Source organism: Felis catus, chromosome B1 (assembly GCF_018350175.1).
Source record: "Felis catus isolate Fca126 chromosome B1, F.catus_Fca126_mat1.0, whole genome shotgun sequence".
Taxonomy (NCBI): Eukaryota; Metazoa; Chordata; class Mammalia; order Carnivora; family Felidae; genus Felis; species Felis catus.
The window spans coordinates 110,805,745-110,811,523 of NC_058371.1; positions in this window are offsets into that span (position 1 = coordinate 110,805,745).

Below are 5,779 nucleotides of genomic sequence, written 5' to 3' on the forward strand. Positions count from 1 at the left end.
GAATGCCTCGGCGATATGCAAGGGACTTTGCTCTGTAGGATTTTGGTCGGGCCCCTTTCTTTCCCCCTTGTTCCTCCTCAGGTTTTACCCCTATTGGCCAGGTAAGTCGAAGTGCCCAGTCATTCCTTTTTGATTGGCTCGTTTCCATTGTATGAGGGGTGGTCTATGGCCATATTGTTCCTTGTGGGTCACATGTCTTATGATCTACTTATTTTTAGCCAGGACTTTTGTCAAATTCCTGAGGGAAACCTGAGGGGGATAGGCAATGTCTGTCACATTCTTAAGAGGAATTTACACCTGAAGGACTTTGCTTGAGGATGTTTCCAGAGGAAATATTTTAAAATATGTGTTTTTCACCACCCAGGGACCTTTAAGCCCTAGCCTCTCCCTTTCTGTCTACTGAATCTTATCTTTCCCTGTCATACTAGGCTTATGGTACGAAAGAAGGAATCTTTATTTTTCTGGGATTTTAGTCTTTGGCAGACTCCCTGTGCCTGATTGTCAGGAATAGGATTTTATCAGCATTTCTTACCCCTCTTGCCAATGCCTGCTGAATTCTTACTTGTAGGTCATGGATAGCAAAGAGTTTCTTGTGTATTCCTGGAAGTAGTACACCCATCCTCCCACCAGGGCAGGATCCTGAGTCCAAGAGGTTTCCTGCTTTTGTGTAGAGGCATAGGACCTTTGCTTCTATTCATTCCCTAGAAGCAATAAGTTTGCCCCTTCCTCAAGTAGGTTCAGCCTTTTTGCTTTTTATGAGAGAACGAACCAGGTTGCTGGGTGGGTTTTCACACTTTTGCCACAGTGACAGCCAAACATTTCCTATATGTCTACACCACTGATCACCTCCTGCATGCCCGCTCTGACTCTAGCTTTTCTCATGAGACTCCAGTGGAAAAGAACTTGTGGATTAGGGCAAACTCCTCTTGTCTTCAACTCCCAGCCATTCCACACTGATACTCCAGTCCATACTTGTCCTTTAAGACTTTATCAAACTTTTAATTTTTTCCTTACTGACTTATATAGTGGTCATGTATGTCTTTTTGTTTTGCCAAAGGTAAAGGAGTTTGTGTTTCCTGTCTCTCCTTGGAAGGGCTTGCAATTATTTGGGATTTAACTTGTTTGATTGGCTTGTAGCCTCAGCTCTCATATGGGCTCAAGAAAAGTTTGTAGATTTTCTAGCTTTGGTTGCTAAGGTGGGAACTGTGTTTCTCTTCTGATTTTCCACCTCCTAAGTAGAAGCAAACTCTAGAAATCTAAGCTTCAAGACAGAAAGAAGTCAATCAGTGACTTTACATGAAACTACTTCCTTATCATCTCATGTGGACCCAAATTAATTATCTTTAAAGAGTGTCTGTTCTTTGCAACTGAAAATTTTAAACAATGTCATGACATCCAGCATCTCAAAATCAGGAGAACCAAACTCACATTGTGTGGTATGCAGGATTTTAGAGACAGACTCCCAAGTTTCTCATACCTTGGCTATTCAAGCCCTTATCTAGGTACTGCTCTAAAGAGATTTCACAGATATAAAATCCCAAGGCAGCTAACTTTAAGATCTGAAGATTTTCAAGGTGAGCGTGACTCAATCAGGTGACTCTTTTTCAAATAGAAAGTTTTCTGCAGCTGGTAGCAGGAGAAGTTGGAGAGATTTGAAGCATGAGAAGGATTTCAGTGTACTTTTGTGGGCTTTGAAGGTGGAGGGGGCCCTGTGCAAGGACTGGAGAGTGGCCACAAGTAGCTGAGTGCAATCCTTAGCTAACAGGCAACAAGGAAATGGGATCTCATTTCTACAGCTGCATGGAACAGAATTCTGCCAATAACAGGCATGAGATGGGAAGAGGGACTTGATCTCCAGATGAGAACTTACCTAGCTGACACATTGATGTTAACCTTGTGAGATCCTGAGCGGAGCTCCTAGCTACACCATTCTGTATTTCTGACCTATAGAACTGTAAGATAACAAATGGCCTTGTTTTAAGATGCTAAATTTGTGGTAATTTGTTACATAGCAAAAGAAAACCACTACATGTTGATTTCAGGGGAACGGAATCCTCAGAAGCTGTGCAGTCCTGCAGCCCTGATCATAAATGACTGTGTGACCCTATATTAAATGACCCTATATTACCAGAAGAAGAGGCTTTTGGAAAGACAGGTTTTCATAATCAGGATGGAAGATTCATGATGTTGAATGGGCTTACAGCAGAGACTGAATCATAGCAAACATGCAGGAAATACCATGAAACCATATGTGGACGACTGGGGAGGTAACTATGCAGAAAGCAGGTTCTATCAGTAAACGAGAACTAGAGCAACTGGCCTTCATCTAGAAACTAGCCTTAGCTCTGGAGGAAAGCAAAGCTAAAGTACATAACGGTGGTTCTGCTTTGGTTTAGAGAACGAAAATATGGTGAATAAATAATGATGATGAAACAAGAGCAACCCTTTATGGAATATTTACTCTGCGACAAACACTGTTGTAATAACTTTATGTATGCCTTTTCTAATTCTTAAAATATTTCAGCTTGATACTATTCATCTTTTAACCCTTGGGTGTAGGTAATGAAGAATGATCCTGAGATTAACCAGGAAAAAAACCAGGAAACAATGGCAGCAGCATCTTGGGACAGAAAATTTAAGTGCCTGTTGTAGTTTTATAATGTGCCCTTAATCTCAGTAATGCTTATCTCCTCTGGCTAAAGAAGGAAGTGAACATTTTAACATTTACTTATTATTGAGAGACAGAGAGACACAGAGTGTGAGCAGGGGAGGGGCAGAGAGAGGGGGAGACACAGAATCCGAAGCAGTCTCCAGTTCTGAGCTGTCAGCACAGAGCCCGACACAGGGCTTGAACTCGCAAACTGCGAGATCATGACCTGAGCGGAAGTCGGTTGCCCAACTGACTGAACCACCCAGGCGCCCCCCTTTTTTTTTTAATGTTTATTTTTGAGAGAGAGAGAGAGAGAGAGAGAGAGAGAGAGAGAGAGAGCATGAGCAGGGGAGGAGCAGAGAGAGAGGGAGACACAGGATTCAAGGCAGGCTCCAGGCTCTGGACTATCAACACAGAGCCCAATGCGGGGCTCGAGTTCACGGACTGCGAGATCATGACCTGATCCGAAGTCGGGCACCAACTGACTGAGCCACCCAGGCGCCCCTCCCCTATTGATCATCTTAAAAAATTAGATCACTAACACGTTTTGCCCGCACAGTTGTAGAATACACCTAGAGATAATTACACCTTATCATTAGAGTCCAAGAACAAATCATAATAAATTCTCCAGAGTTATCAAATTTGCAGATATACAAAATAATAAAAATCAACATTAATAAAAGGAACCATTGTCTTTTACCAAGTTTAATTTGTATACCGCAAATAGTTCGATTTTCTTAATTAAATAAGTAACTAAAATCAAAATCATAAATAATAAGAGGGGACTGAATCTCCCTAAATGATGGAGCACTCAAGCATTTTTACTTTTGCATGCAGACAAAAAATCCAAAAACAAATAACAAATAAACAAACAAAAAAAACCCCTGTCCACCCAAGAGCTAATCCATTTTCCACGCTCATTATCATTCAGATGAGTCTTTTGTAAGACAAAGATGTCGGCATAGCTTTTTCAGTGTCTGAGAACGCCTTTCTTATTTGGATTGTACAAATAAAGAGGACCCTCTGGATCTAATTAAGAGATTTTTCACCTGCCATCATTCATTCATTCAGTTCACAGACATCTATGGAACACGTGCTATGTGCACAGCACAATGTTAAATACTGTATTACACTAAGAGATATGCCACAATGGGCCAATCATAAAACTACACTCTTAATTAATCTTGTGATTTTTAATGATTTACTTCTTTCATTCAACAAGGCCTTATTAACAACCAAGTGCTAGGCTAAGCCTTGAGGCTGACGAAATGAACTCGGTCCCTGCTTTCACGTGCTCATAATCTGATGGGGGAGGCAGATACATAAACAAGAAGTTACTGTGCAGCTGAGGTCCCACCATAGTGGTTTGTGATGGTGTAATGGAGCCTCTGTGTGTGTGTGTGTGTGTGTGTGTGTGTATTACTGGAGGGAAGTAGGAGAAGAAGGGCCAGGGAACGGCTCCCTGAAGAAGTGACAAGACCAGGGTCTTGACTGACAAGAATTTCCAAGGGGAGGGAGGGGAAGATCTCCCAGGCACAGGAAAGGGCCTTGGGAAACATTTGTGGGAGGGCAGGTCACACGTGGGGAGCTGCAGCCAGGTGAGGCTGGAGGCTGTAGGATAATCGGGAAATGAGGTTGGAGAGAGATCAAATGAGAGGATCATGTTTGGGGATTATTTAGGTTGAATCATATGAACTTGCCAATATAAATTATTTAGGCTTAAAACAGAAATTTGATATGGTTTAAATGATATCTCAAGATGACATAATGATGAATAAGCATCAGTAAATAACTACCTGAACTCTGATTCTATTGTTGGTGGTGCTGTTATTTGCACTTCTCACTCCCCAGTCTGATCAGAAAGGGCTCGTTCCTAGGACCAAGACTGTTCTGGTGTCTGAGGGAGATTCTGAGGTTACATGGAAGGAAGTGGTCTTGGCCGCCAGTCAGTGAGAGTGGGACTGGGAAAATGAATTTTGCAGGACTGTACTGGGGAAAGAACGCGTGTAATGGTGATAAAACCCTATTCCTTACCGAACACCAACGTGTGCTGGCTACTGTGCTAAGTCCTTCGCATGCGTTATCTCTTATCCTCACAACAGCACCCCTAGGAGTGTCCTTTTATACCTATTTGACATACTGGAACTCTAAGGCTCTGAGAGACTGGGTGCCACCTTCCTAGCACTCAGCAGAGCTAGGGCGCCTTCCTGTGATTTCACTGCACCTTACCTTTCGGGGGGAGGGGGGGGGGCTCGCGAGAGTGACCGCACGTAGAACCAGAAGGGACTGAGCACCAGTTAATGTTTATGTATTGCCCAGAAGAGCGACGATGAGAATACGGGTGTAGCCACATGAATAACTTCGGTGTCAGAAGTCCATACTTTTTAATTTGAATTATTTTGGCCCCAGGGAGGTAGAAAGGGGCAGAGGGGAAGCAGCAAGAGATGAGGATGGGGGTGTATAGGGTGTATTTTGGTGATATGGGAAGAAAAGGGGAGGCAGGCTGTTCTTTCCTCTCTAACCTCCCTGGCAAGCCACCAGCTGGCTCTACAACGTAACTCTTTGTTTACCATGGCAAGAACAAAGCACATTCTGCTTAGTGAAGTCCTTCCTGACAACAGCTACATAGCAGGGGGAGAAAACTGTGTGGACATCATTTGATGAAACCATTTCCCTCGATTTATTGCCCTAATAAATGTGCATAGAAAGGAATAGGTTGTCAGGAAAATGCAAGACCAAAACTTGAAACATGTTACTAAAGGAGTGTTCTCAGCTGGGAAATTGGAAAGTCAGACGTCATTTCCATCACTTTGGGATGGCCATCCAGTTGAGACTCTGTGGTTCCCTGTGGCCTTGTCATCTCTAAGCCACCCAGCACACTACAATGCACAGTGGGAACAATGCCTCAGGGGGCCCTTGCGACCCATGAGTACAGCATCTCATCTATTATCCAAGTGGCCTATTCGAGAAACCATCTTTTGGGTGTGTCTTTTCATTTGTTTCTTCTGTCCCACATGCTGAGAGTGATGACAAGGGTCATTTCTAGTTAATGTTGTGGACAGTGCACTCAAAGTGACCTTTCCAACTGTGAAGCAGCCATTCATAGTCTGGATTTTTAAACAGTTTTCT